The sequence below is a fragment of the Vicugna pacos genome, chromosome 23 (genome assembly GCF_048564905.1).
Source record: "Vicugna pacos chromosome 23, VicPac4, whole genome shotgun sequence".
In the NCBI taxonomy this organism is placed as follows: domain Eukaryota; kingdom Metazoa; phylum Chordata; class Mammalia; order Artiodactyla; family Camelidae; genus Vicugna; species Vicugna pacos.
Window position 1 is genome coordinate 25,052,318 of NC_133009.1, and position 13,882 is coordinate 25,066,199.

The following is a 13,882-nucleotide window of genomic DNA, read 5'->3' on the forward strand; positions in this document are numbered from 1 at the left end:
CTATCCCCTGGAACCAACTAGAAAGCCATCCATTCTGGGAAAAGACCCACTGGCTCCAACACTCCCAGGGTCTCCCCAGCAGAAGCTGCTCACTGGCCATGCACTTCCCATGGTCCCCCATCCCAGCCTGCTCTGCCCCTCTCAGAAGCATCAGTGTTAACAGATGTTACAAGGTGCCCGTCCTCAACCCTGCACACACCCGGCTCGAACCCCTGTGAACTGAGAAGGCCTGTGGAGTTGCCCACCATCTTCTCTGATGACAGCCCATAATTTATTAACCACTGCATTTCTCTTCAGGACGTGACGATTGCATGTGTTCTAAGGGGACAGCTGAAGGCCCATTAATCTTCACCCTGGTGGGGAAGAGACTGATGGCAATTTAATTTAACTGGATGGGTGAGGTAGATAGAAAAGACCACAAGGTAAAAATGACAAGATTATTAACTGCACCCCGAGCCGTCTGTTTACCAAGCCGCCTCAGTAAATGGAAGCGGGTTGGTTAAACGTGGACCAAGGTTCAAGCAAGGTTGACAGAGGGGAGTTTCTGGCAGATGTGGGTAATGGCAAGGCTCCACGTTTCCAGGGAGAAAGCAAAGGACTTTTGTGGTTAGAAGAGGAACTTGGGCTTCAACCAGCCCAGCAAGCAGGCTAAAGTTTAAAAGGTCAGGGCAAATTCAGAAATATTTCTCTCCCACACCCACAAAAAGGAAACGGTTGAACTTAATCACCAAGGTGCCCCTTCAAGTCCTCCCCTGACCGACCTCCCCTTCCAGCTCACTCAATTTTTCCTCCTGTCCAACTTGTTTTTAAAAGCTCTTTGCCTGAGCAAAGCAAGTCTTCTGCCACCACCTCCGTCAGCCTGTGGAAGGAGCACCTGCCTCAGGGCATCACTGGGGAGCTTTCTACTCACCAGCCTACCCGCCACAAGACAAAGCATCAAGAAAAGGGATGTGAATTCCTCCGTGTCAGCATCCCCCATGGATTCCCTCTGTGGGACATTTTCTAGGTATCTGCCTTCCCACACTGAAGTCTAAGAAACCCCAGCATCCAAAAGCACTGCCCCAAACACAGACCACAGTACGAGAAGAAAGTCTTTGCCTTCCCATATCCTGGTCTGGCTCAGGATCTGTGCATAGAATCACAATGATGAGTTTCCAGGCTCTCCTCCATGTCCCAGCTGTGTACCCAAACTGACCCTGATCCCAGCTGCGTTGAGACCCTGCCCTTTACCCCACCTCCAGGCCAAACCTGACCCTGCCAAACTACCAATCAGCAGAATCACCCGGGCTTGTTTCCTGTCCAAACAATGACAACATTTGCATTGAAAACCCAATAGGTATTTAATGCCATTTGGTTTACAAAGCACTCGGCTAAAATGTGACTCTTACATAGCTCTGGATGTGGGCAGGGCAAGTATTCATTCCTCCATTTTATAGATGAGAAAACTGAGACTCAGGGAGGTTAGATTTACTAAGGGAGTAAAAAGAGGACAGATATTAGAATCCTTCTACTAGCACTTATTTCACTTCAGCATATGTTTTAGTGTGTGTGTATATATATATACACACACACACATACACATACTCATACACAGGAATATATTTATATTTAGTAATATATATTGCATTGTGTATGGTATACAAATTTGTACATCTGTATAGTAAATATATAAATATATGTGTATATATACTAAACAGTATATTATATATACTATATTTATTATTATATAGTATTATATATACCATATATAGTATCATATATATACACTAAATATATATATATTTACTTGTGTAAGTGACTATCCCTCTATGGCAGATACTATAATTCATCTTCTCAAAAGTCATTTCCCTCTTTCCTTATTCACAGAACCAGAATTATGTTCACCACTGGCCAGGGGTCCACTGGTCTCCAGAAGTGCTCCTAAGGATGGGCATGTGCCCCATTTCTGACCCATGAAATGAAAGAAGAAGGCTGCTAGAGGCTTTCTGGAAAGACTTTTCTTCATGATACGAGGGAGGCATCATAGGGGGCTCTTGCCCCCACGTTGCCCATTTTCCTGCTTTTGAACAGGGACAAGTGAGGGCAAAATAATAAGAGCAGCTGCAGCTTTTTTGTAACAACGAGGAAGAAGGCCAAGAACACCAAAGGGATGACAACCCAGAGCCTTGACGTCTTTAAGCTACTAAACTAGCCTCAGTAAGTGCACATGACCACACTTCTAGTTTAAGCCATTTTTAGCTGAGTGTTTCATTTACTGGAGCTAAAAGCATTCCCAGCTAATATGCTCCCTGACCAGATGCTGAGGAACTCAAGGACGTAGACCATATTTATGTTTGAGTCCCCTTTGGAATCTAGTCCAGAAATAGTCACTTAACAAATGTTTGCTAGAATAAAGAAAAGAAGGAAGAAAAGACTGTACTCCTAACAGACATACCTTAGTGTGATGAACTCAACAAAACCAGAGCAGTAGAACTTGGAATCTTCTACTTGCAGATAACCACGTCCCTACTATATTAGAGCTATTACTATTGCCATTTCTCTGCCTCCTTTCCCAGAACTGTTCTCACTACTGCCATACACCTTGACAACTAAAAACATGATTTTTTCAAAAAACTGAACAAGTTAGTTATGCATTTCTGCAATGAATATTTTTTCCTATTTAAAAATAGAATTACTTAAAGTGACTGACATTTCAAGTCAGTGAGGAAGAGACAATTATTTAACAAGTGATGAAACAATCTAATAATTATTTGAAAAAAAAATAAGATTCCTGGTACAACACACCAAATTAAATCTCAGATAAATGATAATCCACTCTATTACAAGTAAATAATTATTAATTCATTAAAACATCTAAAGAACATATTGATAAACATTTATGTAAGCTGACAGCTCTGGAAGAATTTTGTAAGGCAGAATATAAAGGGAAAATTGAAATGCTTGAATACATTAAAAGTTACATTTTCCAAATATAAAAAAAATCATAAACAAAATTAAGAGAGAAATAACACTGGAAAAAAACATTTGCATGTTTTGCATGCAAAGAGTTACTGCCTTAATCTATACAGGAATCTTACAAGCATTCATGAAAAACAAAAAAATCCCAGTAAAACTGTGCAGAGGACATTAACTCAAAACTGCCTGAGGAAAAAATACCAACAATCAATAAACATATGGAAATATAGAACCTCACTGGTAACAAAAGACAGTCAAACTGAAATGAGATCCCCTCTGCCATTTTTTGCCTACCATATTGGCAAGGGTGTTTTTCATTTTATCAAGTGTTGCTACCCATAAGTACCTGTTGGTACCAGAAAACAGAAAGCAAAACTTCAGAGAAAAAAAAAAAGTAAGCCTTTGGGTCGTAGTATTATTTTTTAAATGTATCCTAAGGGAATACTTCCAAGGTGAATACAAATATGCTTCCTGTGGCATTATATATAAGAATTAAAATTGGAATGAACCTGGCGGGGTGGCGGGGGTATAGCTCAGTGGTAGAGTGCATGCCTAGCATGCATGAAGTCCTTGGTTCAATTCCCAGTACCTCCATCAAAAAATAAATAAATAAACCTAATTACCTCCCCCCAACAAAAATAAATAAATTTGTTTAAATTGGAATGAACCTAAATGTGTATGAAATAATAGAATAACTGTGAGTTCTGTTACAGAGCAAATATTGTTACAGGGAAATGCTCCCCATGGACTGTTAAGTGAAACAAACCAAGCAAGTCATGGAATTGGATGAGCATCTTGCTATAAAACGTAAGTTGGTTAGTGAGGTATTGGTAGCGTGGAATTATTTTTCTGTCTCTCCTGAAGTTTCCAAACTTTTCTGCGGGAGATATGTATTCTAAACAAAAATAGTTATTTTTACTTGAGAGGACTACTCACAATCTCTCTTGTTTCAACATCAGAATCCCAGGAGTATGTTCTTCCCAGCAGTAATTCAAGTCATGACATGTTAGCTCCTAGTCACTTGACGATATTGGCACAGACACACCTCAGGAAGATACAGTCCTAACAAAAATAATTAACGTGCATTAGTAATAATTTTTGAACAAATTCTGTTAACAAAAATGGCCAGTTTTCCAAATCCACTACCCCTTACACATACACTACTTGTATAACAATACAAGAACCCTCCGAGGAATGGATGGGCAAACTGGGGCTCAGAGTGTCTAAGTGATAAGTTCAAGGAGGAAATAACTCCTGGGCCTCCGGCCTCACTGCACATTTGGCCCCTCACGCAAGACTAAGTAGGAAATGTGTGCCTGTGAGTCCCGTTGTCACGAGTACTGAGACACTGGGAACCAGATGCCCGAGAGCCTGTTCCACCCACAGCACAAACTTCCGGTGCCCGGAAGGGTTCTCCCGCACCGTTTGCCTCTGCTCACAGCATCACAAGAGTGCAACTCTCACCCGCCCCTTCCCCCTCCTATGGAAGGGTGGACCCTCCGGGCAGCATCCACAGAGAGCTCAGGATGGGGTAGGGCTAGGTACCATTAGACACAAATTCTCATGGAAGAGGCAGGTCAGGCATGAGGTCGTAGCTCAGCCAGAACTGACAAACTCCCTCTGGCATTTCATCACCTGGGAGCCGCTCTCCTCAAATTTACGCCAGGGGCCAGCAAGGGAACTTGAAAATACTGCTATTCCGTGCTCAATAACTATTTCTTCTCTGACTGATATCTTATTCCAGGATGATCTTAGGAACCCCTTTCGACAGAAAAATAAAACAGATTCATAATACAGATCTATTTTTGTCCCATTACTATCACTACAGAGACACCCAAACTCTAAGCCCCAGGGCCTTAATCACACGTCCCAGGTGAACTACACACCTTTCCCCATGTTTTCCACCCAGTCAGTGGCTCCTGGTATCCTCTCAGGCCCGGAGCAATGTCGCCACGCCGAAGCCATCGTCGTCCAGCTGCTTCTCCACAGCAGTGCTCTCATCAGGCCCCCGGGCGCACTCACTGCGCAGACTCCCGCGGCGCTTACCGATTGCGTCACAACCCGCTGTCCAGCTCCTCCCCTGTGCTCTGAGCACGATGTCTAATCCATCTGGTCCCAGCACCTGACACAGAGGCGGCACACCGTCAGCGCAACCCTCGCAGGAAGGAGGTCGTGGGTCCTCGTTAGTACTTTGAGGAATCCCTATGAAAAAGCCAGCCAATAGGATAGGGAGGAAATGAGACTCACAGACATACCTGCTGCCAGATGGATAAGGTAACTGCAAAAAATAAATGAATGAATACACACATACATACATCTATATACATATACATCTTTACATACATACATATATACATGCTTACATACATACATCTATACATACATATATACCTTATCTCCCTGGTCTGGGAAAAACAAAAGACACCATCAAGGTGTTGATAAGGGAAATGACACAATTTGTTCATGGAAACATGTTACAAGAACCGAGGATGAGCAAGACGCTCCAGACAGGAGATCCAGAATATTATCTTTACCAGGGAAGCAAGTTCCATTAGAAGCTGGATTACTCTGATTATTGAATCACAACATGAACCAGCCCAGAAAAAGCAGTGCCTGGTAGCAGCTTGTCTCCATATCGGTTGAATGCATTGAATGGAGGCTAGACCGCAGCCCAGTAAACAGAGGAGTGAAACGGTCTATATCCCAACCCCCTTATCTCACACCTGGGAGAATAGAAACCCAGAGCAAAGAGACATACTTCAAGAACTATTTCCTATTACCTGGAGAGCTGGGTCTAAAACCCGTCCCAGTCATTGGACAGGGAATTCCTCCCTTAAACTAAAAGCAATGGGGCAAATTAGGGGGGAAAAAATTAGAAATTTCAATGAACTTAGTTGTGGGAAATATATACTTTGGGGATATTAGACACTTAAAAAGTGCTTTATGTTCCTTGCTGCTGCAGCTTTTTATCTGACATGTAGAGTGAAGGAGAGAGGAGCAATTAACTGGAGAAGGAAGATAGCACACAGCATCCCTCCTGGTCTCTTTCTCCCTGCCCTACACCCAGCCCTCCTTTCTCTGCCCCAGGGAGACTGAGCACCTGCAGCTGGAATAAGCCCCTTCTACAGAGAGCGCCAATGACCTGTTACAACTCGCTGGACCCCAAGGTGAAAGTCAAACCACTCCCCTCCAACTCTGAAAACAAAGGCATGTCTGTGTTACCCTCTCCTCTGTGAGCCTCCTAGAATCTTCTCTTTGACCTTGGAGACTAAGTGATCACTTTCTTCTGCCTTGAATGTAAATCCTGAGACCCAGGTTTTGCCCCTAAGACTTAGGATCCCCTCCCCCATTATGTCCTAGGCCTCAAGTCTTTTGCTATCTCTGATCCCTTGAAATCACAGAACATTAACTCCCTGAGTCCTCATTGTACCCTCTCTCAAAATTCTCCAAGTCTCAGTAGCACATAAAGGCCTTCATAGAGATCCTGGCAAATCATCCAAGCACCTAAGTTGGCAATGATTGATGGCAGGGGGAGGGGGCTGGGCGAGGAGTGGTTAGTGCTGAAAAAACTATCCAAATCAGGTTTCTTTTTTTCCACCTACAAATATTCTGGATTATTATAATATAAAAATTAGGAAGACACCAAATTATCCCAGAGGTGTTTTTAGAACTGTTATTTTGAAATGGTTGATTTCATTGTTGTTTTATAATCAGAGAAATCTGCATGTTTCATCTTAAACAACAAGCTAGAGAGATCAGACCCAGATACTCATTCCAGCTTCATCACAAAGGATGGTGTGAGTTTGGGGAAGTTACTTCACCTCTTCCCAAGTTTAGTTTCCTTAACTAGAAGAATAAAAACAGTAATATCTACCTCATATAGATTACTTGTTATGATTAAATTAACTATGTAAAAAGACCTGGCACATAGTAGGTACTCGATTAAAAACTAGTTCTCCCCTTCGATTTTCCTCCTCTGCAAATTATTCAGAATGTATAATCAGAGCATGAGGAAACTACCACCACCTGGTGTACGGGTCTCAAAACTGCATAAGCAGCAGCAAAGGTGAAAATACAACCCCAGCTCAAGAAAATGCAAAACCAGAGTTCAGAAATGACAGAAAGCCTCATACTTAATATCCATCAATTATATGTTGGATAGAGACCCCTGGAGTTGCTAGGATGAGGGAGAGAATTAATCAGGGCAAGCTTTCTGGAAGAGGTACATCTTATTTTGAAACATTAAGTGGGGAAAGGAAAAAGGATGTGGACTGATTAGAAAGAAGGAAAAACAATTTCCTGGTGCAAAGTTGTAGGGAACATCTTGGAAGCAAAAGAGAAAGGTCTTGGAGGCCTCAGGGTGGGGGATAATGTCAACTAGAGCCTTTGGGCCAACCCAGCCTGCTAAGCTGAGCCCTTTGATCACAGAAGAAAATATGAGAGAACATGGATGGCTGGATATCAGTCACCCCCACTGCAGGCTGACCCAGGACAGCCAGCTGATGGTACTTCAACCTCAGCATCTCTAACCTGTGGGTATCCTCTCTTTGGTCAGGACTTGTTTTCATGGGCAGAAGCTGTTGGAAGCAGCCACATCAGACCACTGTAACCAAGAGCCTCAGGAAGGGATGGCAATGTGCTTCTCCTTAGGCATAGAGGTCATGGGCAGAGGTAGCCCCTCAAAGATGGCAATCCTGTCTTTCTCATCTGGGGTCCCCACAACTCCCAGCACCTGGAAGAAGCTCCTTACATCACTGTGATATTGGCTTCCCTACCTGGAAAGGATCGGAATTGGGTTATGCAGCAAAGTGCCTACCCGTCTCTCCACTCTGCCCTCTTTACTCTGCATTCTGGCCACATAGGTTCTGAGATGTGCCGTGCCCTCTCTTTCTTCTAGATCTTTGAAAACAATTCTTCTGCCTGAAAAAATACCTCAAGTGTCCCATTTGAGACCAGGCTTCCTCCAAAAGGCCTTCTATGACCCTACTCCAGCACCCCAAAATCCTCTTACCTTAGCATGTAAAGTTACATCATATCGTAATTTCTCACCCTCCTGTCTGCATCTGCTTTTGACTCTAAGTTCCAGGAAAGCAGAAATAATGTTTCTTTCGTTCATTGTTGTTTCTCCAGGACCTAATTTAATGCCTGGCACATTTAAGGTCCAAAAGAAATATTTAAGGTGAAATTAACAGAATGTCCAAAACCCACCCATCCATGTGGTTCTGAGTAGTCTACAAATGAAGAAACTTAGGAGAAGAGAGACCTCCCTGGAATTTCCCATCTCAGTTACCCAGAAGTTTGCCTCTGACACACCTTTAGTCCTGGCTAGTGTGGTTGGTCAGTCTAGTATTTTAGCAGGCTGATTTTGGCCAGTGCAACCCCATCTGCCCTACACATACATCTCACCTAGGCTTTGGAGGATCCAAGTTACCCTGCCAACATCCTACACTGTCCTTTGAGTATGTGGCACTATGTGTTGAACAGCCTTGCCAACTGAACTGGGTGCGGTGCTTCAATACCACCCATGCTGGTCAAGGTAGACCAAGGCCATGCACAAGTGTCTCATAGACTCAGTTTTTAAATGAGGGGAGAGCTCACCCTGATTCTCTAACTTCAACAAAAAGAAGTAAACCATGAAGGGCTCAGGCAGGAAGGACTGACCCTAGGAGGACCCAGAGATCAGAGCCTAGGCAATTGCAATGGGCACTTCCATACGCTCCATGTGACAGCAGGTTAAAAGGAACATCTGGATAGTTCTGGTGTGGGAGAGAAGACACATGTGGCTTTTGGAGTAAAGAAGGGTTGAAAGTAGGGACAGATAAATATCCAACCACAGAGGGCAGGCAGCGTGGGCCAACTACTTATACGAGGTTGCGGGCATTTCGAGCACTGGTTGCCAAAGTAACTTCCTCTTCCTTCACAGCAGCTGCTTTTACAATCACTGCCCAGTGGCAGCAACATAAGGATACCCGCAAGGCAGAAAGCCCAACCTGGTCTGTGGCAGTGCCCTGGAAGGAATGCAGAGGTTTTCCTGTGTCCCCACCCACCTCTCCCTGCTATCAACGTCATGAAGCAAAGAATCCTACTTCCCCAAATCCAGAGGGTCGTGGTGGTGTCTCTATTCTGCTCTTCTGCAGTCGTGCAGGGGCAGAGGCAGGAGGAGTGCAACAGAAAAATCCGTCTCAGAATAGTGGTCCCTCCCAATGGCAGACTTCAAAATCAACCTGGTTTCTGCATAAGAGCACCAATTTTTTTTTTCTCCACTGAGCATATCCTTCCCTTGGGCCAAGTGTGACTTAGGTAGCTCATCTCTGCCAGGAGACCTTCCAAACTCTTAAATCACTCATCTTTTGCAGGCACCAGTAATATCATGATGCATTTCTGATGCTTCTTACATCCAAACAGCCATATCTGGTAGCTGCCGGGCTATTGCAGTGAGAGGATTTGGCAAGGGTCCGCTGCCATCAGAATGCAATCGTCCTGAGTTCCTAACCCCCGGACGCTCATCCTTTGTAATCCCCAACTCCCCAATTCCAGGTGTTGCCTTCAAACATGGACCATGACCGTGGCTGGGTTCTGCCCCACAGACTGATTATGACATAATTACTCCTGCCCTGTGGCCAAGGGGCTCGCCAAGCCTGACCCTCCTTCTATCGATTCGCCCTGAGTCATTTATCAACAGAGTGGCTGATTCCCCGTGTCTGAGTAAGCGGGAGAGGTATTTCATCAAGATATTTGACACCTTCCTTTGAAGGGTGAACGACAGAACATATGAATGCCTCTGATTAACATCTAAAGGCAGCCCTGAAATTGCCCCTCCATGGAGCGCTTTCTGTAAATCCAGCCGGCTCTTGCTGTAGGGACCTCTACCATTTCAACTCATTTATCAGCAATTCCATCTGCTTCGTTTGGGGGCACTCCATGTGCCCCTGGTTCTGTCATGTCACGGCCTGGGGCTGCTCCCTCAAGAGTGAATCTCCTTCACGAAAAGCCTAATCCAGGCATGTCATCTTCCCCCAGTGATAGCTGGAGCAGCTGTCGAGTCATCCTCCATCGGATGGTGGTTGCCAGAGAGTCGAAGGGGCCCACCGCCTGATGGCCCTGCTCGGAGCTAAATCTGTACACGCGTGATCTTTACTTGAAACTGGAGGAGGGAACGATGCCCCTCTACCTTTTACACCAGATTGATTTAATGTCTTCTGGAGGAGTGGTGAGCTCATCCCTGCTCCCATTCGACTTCAAAAGACCAACTGTCTCATTAACCTAATTGCCCCCACTTTAAGTAACTTGCTTAAATTACCAACTAATGGATGGTCTTTTCTGTCCAAACAAGACATTTTAAAATGTTCCTACCAAAAAGAAATTGCTTGCAACCGTGACGGATGAATGTCTCCTTTAGAGGATTATTACAATAATTATGGTAGGTATGCTTCGAAGCCTTGAAAATCTTTTTAAAGAAAGATTCAAGTGGCAAATCTGTATAGATTACAAACTGCGGAATCCTTTCTCAGGGATGGTATTTTGAAAAGTTTGTCATTCAACCAAGCTACGCTCAATTACAAAGACAATTCAATGGCAATACTATAGAACATTTATCCTTTTGGGGGAGGAAAAAAACCCTCAGGAAAAAGGACGCTGAAACTATCAGTAGCCCCTGTTGGCTACATTAAACCTAATAAAATTGCTAATGATAAATTTCTCGTTGATGAGCGTTCCCTGCTGTGCTGCTCTGCCGGCTTCAGTCACAGGGAACAAGGCAGGGAGGTTGAATTATTGGTTAGACTCATTTTATTGGCTTGGGCTTTGGGGGGCACTGGGTTATATGGGAGATTCTTTTCATGTTTTGCTTTTTTGTCCTCAAGAAGCAGCTGGTTTTGTCTTTAGTTTCAAATGTCAATTTAAAAAAAAAAAAAGGCAATCATAGAAGGCAGAAATTTATACATGGGAGCTTCCCCAAAACACCTGATGTCTATCCCAGCGAGGTTGCCAGGAAGGGATGCCCAAGTCTCTCAGGGAATCGCTGGCTGTGCGCATGGCTGATAGGCAAGCCGGGCAGAGGAAGGGAGGGGGGTACCTGTTAGGAAGTGACAAAGGGAAAGAGAAGGTGTGAACTGGGTGGGCTGGGCCTACAGCCCCACAGGCTCGAGCACCATAACCCAGGCCTGGCCCAGTCTCTGGCTGATCCAAGCTCAGTTTTAAATTTCTACATGGAGATGGCAGCTACCGTATGCAACGTATCAGAATTCCACTGCCAGTCTCCAGAACAGCATGGGTTCCTGAAAACAAGACATGCAGCATAATTTTCTGGGGCTGAAACCTTCTGATGGGGAAGGAGGACGGGCGCTGATTTCAGAGTGCGGGTTCCTGATGTCCAAGATCCTGTTCCTGCTCAGTCTCTTTAATGTCAACCCAACAGCCCTTTTCTACCTTAGACTAGGGCACTGGGGATGACAAAGAGAAATCCAAAACCTGGACAGAAACTCACCCTCAAATCTCTCAGACCACCTCCTCTTAACTGGAAGGACTTGGATTTCAGACTTCCATGGAAACGCTAGAGCATGCATCTGTGTGCTGAGCAACTAAGTCTAGCACAAGATTCTCCTCTGAGAAACAGCTCAGAGATCAGGACCACAGTCATGCTCGCAGCTCAGCAGTGGGCTGGTATTGCACTCTGCTTATTCTCCAGACCCATCCTCTTCTCTGCCCTGCCCTGAACCCAAGAGGCTAGCTCCTCTGAATCTCATCTCCTCCCTTAGCTGATGGAATGTGCCAGCTGATGGGACGTGCCAGCAGGAGGTCAGGGCAGGGGTGTCAGGGTGAGAAAGGAGAGGTAAGAGTATTTCTTCCTCCTGCTCCCTCCCTACAGGGACAGGGGACAGCACTGTGATGGGGCCCATGCCCTCTGCCCACAGCCACAGCTGGGGTCCTCTCTCCCCAGCTCCAGGCTCAGCAGCACCATTCCTTGTGGGGAGACTGAATAATGGCCCCCAAAGAGAACTAGTTCCTAATCCCTGGAACCTGGAAATGCTACTTTATGTGGCAATAAGGACTTTGCAGAGGTGATTAAGGATCTTGAAATACGAGATTATCCTGGATTACTGGGGTGAGCACTCAACGCAACCACAAGCGTGCTTGTAAGAGGAAGACAGAGGGAAATTTGACACAGAAGCAAAGGCTGTGTGACCAGAAAAGCAGAGACGGGGGTGACACAGACATAAGCCAAGGAAAGCCAGCAGCCATCAGAAGCTGAAAGAGGTAAGAAGTGGGTTTTCCCCCAGCAGCCACCAGAAGGAAGCATCCCTGCCAACACCTTGGCTTTTTAGCCCAGGGAAACTCACTTCAGACTCCTGGCCTCTAGAACTGTAAGAGAAGAAATTTCTGTTGTGTTAAGTCACCAAGTTTGTAGTAATTTGTGATAGTAGCCCAGGAAACTGGTACACCTCCCCAGCCTTTAAAGATGGGATCATAATGGTTTCCCAACTGTTTCTAGATCCTCCACATCTCTTGTTGGTTCCCCAAATCCTGTCCACACCACTGTATATAGTCCCTCTTAAAACATCTCTTCAAAAATCAGCTGTTCTGTTTCCTAACAGAATCCCATCTGAAATATTCTACTTCATTCAAAAAGACTTTCAGATAGAGTATCAAAAAATATATTTGGTATGATAAAATTCTGTTCACTGAGAAATTTGGGGGGAAAAGAAGAAAACCTGGATAAAAGATGTTTATGCCAAGACTAACATTAGTATTCAAAATTCACCAACATACAGCCCTGAACACTTTTCAGGAGTTAGCCTGCTAAGCTCCTCAGCAGCCAATGCAAAGAGAAAAAGCAAAACCAATTTTAGTTTATTTCTTAAGCTAGCCTGATATTGGAAATCACCCGGATACCTTGTTAAATGTCCAAATATCCAGTCATCGCCTTATCCAAGACCTGGTAAAGCAGAACCTAGTAGAAAAGCAGTAGGAATCTGAATTTGAACAAATATCCAAGGTGAATTAGACACATCACAGCATTTATAAGGTAAGAACATAACGTGGGAATTGTTGACAATGGAAACAGTGTTAAAGATGTGAAAAAAGAGCCAGCATCTCAAGACTAGAGAGATGTCTGCAGGGCAATATCCTTCTAGCTGGGTCAAGCACTGTCTTCTGTGCCCATTGAGCACACAATTACATGACAAAAGAAGTGATCTGAATCATGACAAATATGATTACAAGTCAACTGTGCCCTAAATGAAGGTACTTGCTATGGTGGACTCCTACTCCTGTATTGGCTCTTCAGTTTCCATTCACTGTTTGCCTTTCCAAATACCCTTCTTCCCAATGTCCTCTCAAGGTCCCTGAAGTCAGGAGTAAAGAGGCTACTCAAGCAAATGCAACCAGGTGGTCCATTCCTCTAACCATAATGACTAGAGCAAGGAGGGTTGTGTGAATGAAGCCAGTCCCGTTAGGCTTTTTTCTGGGAATTCTGGGTCACAGGCAGTTTCCTATTCAATACAGTATAGTATACACAGCTGTGAGGGAGGCCTTGCTACCAGGAGGAAGCATGAAGTGAATACAGAGAGAAAGTGAGAAACCCACAGAAAACAGAACCAGAGCCCTGATCAAACCATGCATGAAACTGACTCTGATGCTGAACTTTTCTCAGTCATGCGATGCAATAAATTTCCCTTATTGATTATGCTCTTTTAAATTGAGTTCTCTTTTACTTGCATCTGAAAGCAGAAGATCTACCATATTTACCTAACATTTTCGATTGAATATTCACACTGAAAGTTTTATTTTCTTTCAATAAAAAAAGTGCAGAATACTAAACCCTTGGAGAGAGAGAAATGCTACAAAAGGAAGCATTTAATTCTTCTTTGTGACTACCGCAATTTTAGGGAATTTTTTTTCTCTCCTTCTACGTACTTTAACCAAAAGG

General features: G+C 44.3%; 1 long non-coding RNA gene across 2 annotated transcripts; it reads left to right on the plus strand.

Annotated features, from left to right (window-relative positions):
* The first annotated feature begins 5,041 nt into the window (after positions 1 to 5,041).
* LOC140688632 (uncharacterized) lies at positions 5,042 to 10,601 on the plus strand. 2 transcript variants are annotated; one of them, XR_012063336.1, is made up of 3 exons: positions 5,042 to 5,229; positions 5,918 to 6,122; positions 9,312 to 10,601. It is a non-coding gene; the product is annotated as an uncharacterized lncRNA (long non-coding RNA). The 2 variants fall into 2 exon arrangements; XR_012063337.1 differs by lacking the exon at positions 9,312 to 10,601 and having other exon boundaries at positions 5,918 to 6,181.
* The last annotated feature ends 3,281 nt before the right edge of the window (positions 10,602 to 13,882 follow it).